Here is an 11220-nt window from a genome sequence, read left to right as displayed (position 1 = left end):
CCCCGCTGTCCCGGTTCCCGGTTCCCATTGTTCTCCGGGAATGACGGACCCGGATCGGGCGGGACCCGGCGGGCCGTGCCTCAGTTTCCCCTGGGAATGTGCTGCTCCAGGAATTTGGGCGACCCCAGGATTGGCGGTCTGTGCCTCAGTTTCCCCCTGGAATGTTGCAGCCCGGGAATTTGGGGGATCCCAGGACTGGACCGGGCTGTGCCTCAGTTTCCCCAGGAATATCGCAGGAACGAACGGGAATTTGGGGGATCCCAGGATTGGGGGGGCTGTGCCTCAGTTTCCCCCGGAATGCCGCAGGAAGAAGCGGGAATCTGGGGGGATCCCAGGATGAAGGGGGGTTCGTGCCTCAGTTTCTCCGGGAATTTGAGGCGGGAATTTCAGGGTGGGAATTTGGGGGATCCCGGGATGTTGGGCGGTTTGTGCCTCAGTTTCCCCCTGGAACGCTGCAGTGAGGAGCCGGAATTTGAGGGACCCCAGGATGAAGGTGGGTGTTTGTGCCTCAGTTTCCCCCCGGAATGCGGCAGCTCTAGAAAGGAGAAGGAATTTGGGGGATCCCAGGATGTTGGGGGGCGGTGCCTCAGTTTCCCCTGGAATACCGCAGTAAAAAGCCGGAATTTGAGGGATCCCAGGATGAAGGCGGGTGTTCGTGCCTCAGTTTCCCCAGGAATGCGGCAGCTTGAGGAAGGAGCGGGAATTCGAGGTGGGAATTTCGGAGCGGGAATTTCGAGGATGCCAGGATGGATGGGGGGGGGGGGGGGTTGGTCTGTGCCTCAGTTTCCCCTGGAATGCTGCAGTAAAGAGCCGGAACTTGGGGGATCCCAGGATGAGGTGGGGTTCGTGCCTCAGTTTCCCCAGGAATGTGCGACTCCAGGAATTTGAGGCGGGAATCTGGGGGATCCCAGGATGTTGGGGGTGCTGTGCCTCAGTTTCCCCAGGAATGCTGCAGGAACCAGCAGGGATTTGAGGGATCCCAGGATGAAGGTGGGGCTTTGTGCCTCAGTTTCCCCCAGGAATGTGCGACTCCGGGAATTTGAGGCTGGAATTTCGGGCAGGAATTTGGGGGATCCCAATGTAATATGTGATGTAAAGTAACTCATGCTTAGGCGGGAAATGTATAAAATAAAAATTGTAAAAGAAATTAAACGTCTAAGGAAAATCCAACGGGCCTCTGAGCACGGACAGCCCAGAGAAACATTGCCACTATGATATTCAATGTAAAATAATTAATACTTAGGTGTAAAATGTATAAAAAAAAATTGTAAAATAAATTTAATATCCAACGAGCCTCTGACCATGGACAGCCCGCAGACAGATTGCCACACCGAAGTTGAGGTAATATATAATGTGAAATAATTCCTGCTTAAGGGAGAAATGTATAAAATAAAAATTGAAAAATGAATTAAACATCCAAGGCACTGCTGACCATGAGCAACCCATGGACAGATTGCCACCCTGAAATTGCTGTGATATGTAACGTAAAATAATTCATGTTTAAGTGGAAAATGTATAAAAATAAAAAATTGTAAAATAAATTTAAACATCCAATGAGCCTCTGAGCACGGACAGCCCACAGACAGATTGCCACGCCGAAGTTGCTGTGATATGTAATGTAAAATAATTCATATTTAAGGGTGTAATTTGTAATGTAAAGTGACTCAGGCTTAGATGGAAAATATATAAAATAAAAAATTGTAAAATAAATTAAATATCCAGCCACCCTCTGACCATGGACAGCCCACAGACAGATTGGCACAATGGAATTACTGGAATATGTGATGTAAAATAATTCAGACTTATGGATGTGATAGAGAATGTGAAATAATTCATACTTATGGATATAATATATAATGTGAAATAATTCATGCTTAGGTGGAAAATATATAGAATAAAAATTGTAAAATAAACTTAACATCCAACGAGCCTCTGACCGTGAGCAACCCAGAGATAGATTAGCACAGAGCAGTTGCTGTGATATATAATGTCAAATAATTAATTCTTAAGCGGAAAATGTATAAAAATAAAAAATTGTAAAATAAATTCAATATCCAATGGGCCTCTGAGCACGGACAGCCCGCAGACAGATTGCCACACCGAAGTTGCTGTGATATGTAATGTAAAATAATTCATACTTAGGGGTGTAATTTGTAATGTAAAGTAATCCATTCTTAGGTGAAAAATGTATAAAAGAAAAATTGTAAAATAAATTAAACATGTAATGAAAACCTAAAGAGCCTCAGACCACGGACAGCCCATGGACCGATTGCCTCACTGAAGCTGCTGTAAGATATAATGTAAAATAATTCATATTTAAGGGTGTAATTTGTAATGTAAAGTGACTCAGGCTTAGATGGAAAATATATAAAATAAAAAATTGTAAAATAAATTAAATATCCAACCAGCTTCTGACAAGGGACAGACCACAGACAGATTGGCACAATGGAATTACTGTATTTGGCTCTTTTTGAGAACTGAATTTTTAGTCACGAATATAAAACCTTTCACGTTTATTAATTTGGCTTTCTGATTGTTAATTTATAACATGGACAGAGGGGGATCCCATGCGATGGAGGCCGGATCCGGGTTCACCCAGAGCCGATCCCAGGCTCCACGCTGTCCCTTTGGCTGGGGATTTTCAGAACTGAATTTGGGTTTTGAGAACTGAATTTTTAGTCACGAATATAAAACCTTCCACATTTATTAATTTGGATTTCTTGTTGATAATTTATAACATGAACAGAGGGAGATTTGATGCGATAGAGGCCGGGTCTGGGTTCACCCAGTGCCGATCTCGTGTTTGACGCTGTCTCTTTGGCTGGGGGTTTTGAGAACCAAATTTTTTAGTCACCAAAATAAAATCTTTCGCATTTATTAATGTGAATTTCTGCTGATAATTTATTACATGATCAGAGGGGGATCCGGTGCGATAGAGGCCAGATCTGTGTTCACCCAGGGCTGATCCCAACGCTGTCTCTTTGGCTGCTGGTTTTCAGAACTGAATTTTTAATCACGAAAATAAAATCTTTTGCATTTATTAATTTGGATTTCTGATTGCTAATTTATCACATGAACAGAGGGGATCCCATGCAATAGAGGCCGGATCTGGGCTCATCCGGAGCCGATCCCGGGCTCCACGCTGTCCCTTTGATTGTGACTTTTGAGAACTGAATTTTTAGTCACCAAAATAAAATCTTTCGCATTTATTAATTTGGATTTCTTGTTGATAATTTATAACATGAACAGAGGGAGATCCGATGTGATAGAGGCCGGATCTGGGTTCAGCCAGGGCTGATCCCGTGCTCGACACTGTCACTTGGATTTTGACTTTTGAGAACTGAATTTTTAGTCACCAAAATAAAATCTTTCCCATTTATTAATTTGAATTTCTGCTGATAATTTATAACATGATCAGAGGGGCATTCAACGTGATAGAGGCCGGATCTGTGTTCACCCAGGGCTGATCCCAACGCTGTCTCTTTGGCTGTTGGTTTTCAGAACTGAATTTTTAATCACGAAAATAAAATCTTCTGCATTTATTAATTTGGATTTCTGATTGCTAATTGATAACATGAACAGAGGGGATCCCATGCGATGGAGGCTGGATCTGTTTTCACCCAGCACCAATCCCGATGCTGTGTCTTTGGCTCTTTTTGAGAACAGAATTTTTAGTCACGAATATAAAACCTTTCACGTTTATTAATTTGGCTTTCTGATTGTTAATTTATAACATGGACAGAGGGGGATCCCATGCGATGGAGGCCGGATCCGGGTTCACCCAGAGCCGATCCCAGGCTCCACGCTGTCCCTTTGGCTGGGGATTTTCAGAACTGAATTTGGGTTTTGAGAACTGAATTTTTAGTCATGAAAATAAAATCTTTTGCACTTATTAAATTGGCTTTCTGATTGCTAATTTATAGCATGAGCAGGGGGATATCCAATGTGATAGAGGTCAGATCTGGGTTCAGCCAGTACTGATCCCGTGCTCGACACTGTCTCTTTGATTTTGACTTTTGAGAACTGAAGTTTTAGTCACCAAAATAAAATCTTTCGCATTTATTAATTCGGATTTCTTGTTGATAATTTATAACATGAACAGAGGGGCATTCAACGTGATAGAGGCCGGATCTGGGTTCACCCAGGGCTGATCCCAACGCTGTCTCTTTGGCTGTTGGTTTTCAGAACTGAATTTTTAATCACGGAAATAAAATCTTTTGCATGTATTAATTTGCATTTCTGATTGATAATTTATCACATGAACAGAGGGGATCCCATGCAATAGAGGCCGGATCTGCGTTCACCCAGCACCAATCCCGATGCTGTGTCTTTGGCTGTTTTTGAGAACTGAATTTTTAGTCACAAATATAAAACCTTTCACATTTATTAATTTGGCTTTCTGATGGTTAATTTATAACATGGACAGAGGGGCATCCCATGCGATGGAGGCCGGATCTGGGTTCACCCGGCAGCAATCTCGACGCTGTCCCTTTGGCTGTGGGTTTTTAGAACCAAGTTTGGGTTTTGAGAACTGAATTTTTAGTCACGAAAATAAAATATTTCGCAGTTATTAATTTGGGTTTCTCGTTGATCATTTATGACGTGAACAGAGGGAGATCTGACGCGACAGAGGATCCAGGAGCACCCAGCGCCGATTCCCGGCTCGGTGCTGTTTCTTTGGCTGTGGTGGCTTTGAGGTTCTGGGCTTTGGGTTTTGTATCTTTTTAGTCACAAAAATAAAATCTTTTTAATTTATTAATTCAGATTTCTGGCTGATCATTTATAACACCCAGGAATGTGGCAGCTCCAGGAAGGAGAAGGAATTGGGGGTGGGAATTTGGAGGCGGGCATGGGCGTGATGAATGGATAGGATTCGTGCCAACTAAATTGCAACTATATCAATAATTTAGAATATTAAAATATATATTAATATATATTATTATATATTAATAAAATATTTAAACCTATATTATATTTAGATAAAACGATTATATATTATCTATATTATATATATAATTATATATAGGTATATATTATACATATAAGAAAAATATATATTTATATTCCAAAATATATTGTAATATATTATATATAAATACTTTTTTGTTTTTGCTTGTTATAAAGTAGAAAATAAAAAGTAGATGTGATTAGTGTGATAAATGGACATGATTTATGCTGAGTAAATTGTAACTATATCAATATTTTAGAAAATAAAAAAAAATGTATATAATTATTTACATACAATAGATAATTTATAAATATTATATTTATTTTATATATGGATTAAAATATACATTATGTATAATAGAATTATAGATGTATATCTAATATATATTAGAAAAATAAATTATAATATAATGTAATGTAATATAATGTAATGTAATATAATATAATATAATATAATATAATATAATATAATATAATATAATATAATATAATATAATATAATATAATATAATATAATATAATATAATATAATATAATATAATATAATATAATATAATATAATATAATATAATATAATATAATATAATATAATATAATATAATATAATATAATATAATATAATATAATATAATATATATACACTTTTCCTTTATTACTTTTAATAAAGTCACAGATGTGAAAATCAGGACACACGTGGAATGTTGGGATAAACAAGATCCCAGTTCTGATCCTGGCCTTGGGACTGACAAAGTCGGGACAATTCCAGGTTTGGAATCCAAGCTGCGATTTAATCTATGAATTAATGAGGCTTAATTGGAGCATAATTGTTTAATTACGTAACTCAGAGCTCAGTGCGCATGCGCAGATGAAAGGGTTATCCAGGGGGCAGCGAGGGAGAGGTGGGGAGAGCCCAAAAATCCAGGAGCCCCAAAATCCAGGAGCCCCAAGTATCCAAGAGCCCCAAAAATCCAGGATCCCCAAAATCCAGGAGTCCCAAATTTTTTGAGTCCCCAAAATCCGGGATCCCCAAACTCCATGGCCCTAAAATCCAGGAGCCCTAAAATTCAGAGCCCCAAAAATCCAGGAGCCCCAAAATCCAGGGCCCAAAAATCCGGGGTCCCCTAAAATCCAGGATGTAGGAATGGATTCCCAAAATCCACAACCCCGATAATCCAGGAGCCCCCAAATCCAGGAGCCCCAAAATCTGGGAGCCCCAAAATCCAGGAGCCCCAAAATCCAGGAGCCCCAAAAGTCCAGGGTTCAGGAATGGACCCCAAAAATCCAGGATTCCCAAAATCCAGGATCCTCAAAAATCCAGGGTGCAGTAATGGAACCCAAACTCCAGGATCCTCAAAAATCCAGGAGCCCCAAATCCAGCATCCCCCCAAAACCCAGTTGCCCCAAAATCCAGAAGCCCCCAAAAACCAGAGCCCTAAAATCCAGGAGCCCAAAATCCAGGAGCCACAAAATCCAGAGCCCCAAAATCTGGGATCTCCATAAGTCCGGGGTGCAGGAATGGGCCTCCAAAATCCAGGATCCCCAAAAATCCAGGAGCCCCAAAACCCCAGGAGCCCCAAAATCCAGCATCCCTCCAAAATCCAGGGAGAAGGAATGGATCCCCAAAATCCAGTACCCCTAAAAATCCAGGATCTCCAAAAATCCAGGAGCCCCAGAAATCCAGGATCTCCAAAATCCAGGATCCCCAAAAGTCCAGGATCTCCAAAATCCAGCATCCCCCCAAAATCCAGGGTGTAGGAATGGACCCTGTAAAGTCCAGGACTCCCAAAAATCCAAGTGCCCCAAAAATGCAGGAGCCCCAAAATCCAGGATCCCCTAAAATCCAGGATGCAGGAATGGACCCCAAAATGCAGGAGCCCCAAAAATCCAGTACCCTCAAAAATCCAGGAGCCCCAAAAATCCAGGATGCAGAAAAGGAAGAGAACAAAAGGATAAATCACTCAATATATATTACATAAATATTATGTTATATCATATTATATTATGTTAGGATGTTATGTTATGTTAATACTGTATTATATATAGTAAATTATTTATTTCAGATATAGCATATTATATATTATATAAATTGTATACCATACGCATAGTATATAATGTATTATATAAATAGTATGTTCTTTATATAATATATTGTAGGTTTTTCATAGCATGTAATTTACATAGTATATTATAGATTCTATACATAGCATATTATATATACAGTAAATTATATATCTAGTATAAAAATATATATTATAGTATATCATATATATAAAATATACTATATTATATTTAGTATATTCTATGCATTGTATATTATATGGTATTTATGATATGTACTATATTGTATACAGTATATTATATATTATAGATATAGCATTTAACAGATATAATATAGATATTGCATAATATATTATTTATATACTATATAATATTAAGTATATTATTATATATTTATATTTATATAATGTATTATATATAATTGATATGATATGATATATTATATGATATGAATTATATTATATTATATTATATTATATTATATTATATTAGCTTATATTATATTAGCATATATTATATTAGCACATATTATATCTTCATATTATGTATTATATATAATATACACAATATTTTATAACGTTAAATATAATATTTACTATATTATACATAGTATAATATAGTATATAATAATATATTATAGATATAGTATATTACATCTGTAATATTTGATACATATAGTGTATTATATATTATTTATATACTATATTAGATATATATGTTATGTATAGAGTATATTACATATTTAGCATATTACGCATTTTAATAATATGATATAATATAATATAATATAATATAATATAATATAATATAATATAGTATTGTAATGTAATGCAATGTAATGTAATGCAATGCAATATATCATATCATATAATATCATATCATATAATATAATACATTATATTATTTTCTCTTTTATTTATGATATATTATATTATAGTGACATACATTTCAAGAATCGAAAATAAGAGGAATATTTACAGGAAACTATTGATGAGTGTCTATTAGCATACTGCATATAAATTATGTGTAAAGTGCCCATGATCTGATTGGCTCTTGGCAAATATTAAATTAAGAATTAAAATTAATAAAAATTAATTAGTACTACATAGTAATTAGAATGAATACACTATTTGTTATGTTGCAACGTTATGCTCTATTAATCTCATTTAATTAGCGCTGTAATAATCTCTTTTAAGCAGCGTGGTAAATTCAGTTTTTAGGCCGTAAAATAGCATTAAAATAGGAACTGTGTGATGTAAAATACTTTCTGTAACTAACGGAAAGTTTAAAAAGATAACCCAGAAATTCTTCACGTTCGCACAGAGATAAGAGCAGCAGCCACCAAGGTCCCGAGACAAGAATTTATTTTCTCCTTCAATTTATTTTCTCCTTATCAGGAACTCCCAGACCTGGAGGAACAAAAGGTTCATTTACAAATTGGTTGAGGGGGAAGCTGAAGTTCAGCACAAACACCCTGAGTTAAAAAAAAAATGTTTAAATCGTGTAGAAATGTATAAATATGCAATAAATTATTGCTTTTAAAGGGTAATCCTTGGTTAGCAAAGATGTAAAAATCCTTTTTTGGCCGAGTCCCAGGCACCCGAAAATCCGGAATTCTTTGCTTTTTATTGTTTCCTATTTTAAAGTCAATTTTAAAATAAAAAAAAAATTATTGTTTCATATTTTAAAGTAATTTTTAAAGTAAAAAACTTCTTATTGTTTCATATTTGGAAATACATTTTAAAGTAAAACACTTTTTATTGTTTCCCATTTTAAAGTAAATTTTAAAGTAAAAACTTTATATTGTTTTGTATTCTAAAGTAAATTTTAAAGTGAATTCTTTACTTTCCATTGTTTTATTGTTTATTTATATTGTTGTGTTATACTTTCAATATTCCGAATATCCTAATTTTTATTACTAATTTATTACCATTTTTATTACTATTTTATTACTGATTTATTACCATTTTTACTACTATTTTGTTACTACTTTATTACTATTTTATAACCATTTTACTACTATTTTATTACTATTTTATTAACATTTTTATTACTATTTTATTACTATTATGTCACTAGTTAATAACATTTTTATTACTATTTTATTACCATTTTGTTACTATTTTATTACTATTTCATTGCTATTTTATTACCATTTTTATTGCTATTTTATTACTATTTTTATTGTTATTTTCACTATTATTTTCATAACTATTAAACTTTATAAATTTGAACGCAGGTGGATGGCGTTTTTCACAGGGGGATGTTGGGGTGGGAATTTGGGTGAATTCCAGAACGGTTTTGGGGAATTTGAAGATGTTTTAAGACGTCGATGCTTGACAAGAACTCTCCGCTCGTGGCTAAGCCTTAAAGGGTTTTTGCAATCGTAAAAAAAAAATTAAAAATGATTTTTGAAGCATAAATTTGGAATATTGCTGATATCACTGTAAATTCAGAATATTGCTGGTATTTCTATAAATCTACAATATTGCTGCTTTTGCTGTAAATTCAGAATATTGCTGGTTTTGCTATAAATTTAGAATATTGCTGGTATTTCTGTAAATTCAGAATATTGCTGCAATTGCTGTAAATTTGGGATATTGCTGTAAATTCAGAATATTGCTGGTATTGCTGTAAATTCAGAATATTGCTGGAAATTTAGAATATTGCTATCAATTTAGAATATTGCTGGAATTGCTGTAAATTCAGAATATTGCTGCAATTGCTGTAAATTTGGGATATTGCTGTAAATTTAGAATATTCGTGGTATTGCTGTAAATTCAGAATATTGCTGGTATTGCTATAAATTTAGGATATTGCTGTAAATTCAGAATATTGCTGGAATTGCTGTAAATTCAGAATATTGCTGTAAATTTAGGATATTGCTGGAATTGCTTTAAATTTAGAATATTGCTGGAAATTTAAAATATTGCTGGTACTGCTATAAATTTAAAATATTGCTATAAATTCAGAACATTGCTATAAATTCAGAATATTGCTGGAATTGCTTTAAATTTAGAATATTTCTGTAAATTCAGCATATTGCTGTACATTTGGAATATTGCTGGAATTGCTGTAAATTCAGAATATTGCTGGTTTTGCTGTGAATTTAGAATATTTCTGTAAATTCAGAATATTGCTGGTATTGCTGTAAATTTAGAATATTGCTGTAAATTCAGAATATTGATGTAAATTCAGAATATTGCTGTAAATTCAGAATACTGCTGGAATTGCTGTAAATTTAGAATATTGCTGTAAATTCAGAATATTACTGGTTTTGCTGTAAATTTAGGATATTGCTGTAAATTTAGAATATTGGTGGTATTGCTATAATTTTAGAATATTGCTGGTTTTACTGTAAATTTAGAATATTGCTGTAAATTGCTGTAAATTCAGAATATTGCTGTAAATTTAGAATATTGCTGGAATTGCGTTAAATTTAGAATATTTCTGTAAATTCAGAATATTGCTGTACATTTGGAATATTGCTGGAATTGCTGTAAATTTAGGATATTGCTGTAAATTCAGAATATTGCTGGTTTTGCTGTGAATTTAGAATATTTCTGTAAATTCAGAATATTGCTGGAATTGCTGAAAATTTGGATTAGGACAATAAAAACAAAGAGTTGAGGATGTCTGGGTAAATTTTAGGGGCAAAATAAACCCAAAAAAGGACACAGATTAACAGAGGATTAACCCTTAAAAACAACAACCTGTTGTATATTTATACATCTCATTAATGACGCATAAATTCAATTTTAAAAAGGATTTTGTCTGGTCAGTGCCAACTTCTCCCTCTGAATCCTGATGGCGACTTTCAGCCAGGAAGAAATTCATTTTTTTCTGGCAAGGGAGCAATAAATTCTTTTTCTCTGAAAGATTTAGGGGCTGCTATCTCGCTGTGAGCCCTTTCTTAAAAATAAAAATGTCTTACACAGCGCAGCTTCGATTTTAACATTTTGTTACAACCCAAAACCAGATTTAACACGCTGCTCAAGAAAATTAACACAGCGCAATTTTCTAACACAACAGATATAATATTCATTTGGATATTTGCCAAAAGCCAATATAAAATGGGCATTTTTCACGTCACTATTTTGAGATTTACAGTGCTCGAAGGCGAAAGGTGGAGCCACATCTGGGAGCTGGAGCCCACAGCTGGGAGCCCCCTTTGGGGATGCGCATCCTGAGAAAAAAGAAATGAAAATCCTGCCT

The sequence above is a fragment of the Ammospiza nelsoni genome, chromosome 3 (genome assembly GCF_027579445.1).
Source record: "Ammospiza nelsoni isolate bAmmNel1 chromosome 3, bAmmNel1.pri, whole genome shotgun sequence".
Taxonomy (NCBI): domain Eukaryota; kingdom Metazoa; phylum Chordata; class Aves; order Passeriformes; family Passerellidae; genus Ammospiza; species Ammospiza nelsoni.
The sequence above is the reverse complement of the archived record's forward strand: the minus strand, read 5'-3'. Positions refer to the sequence as shown.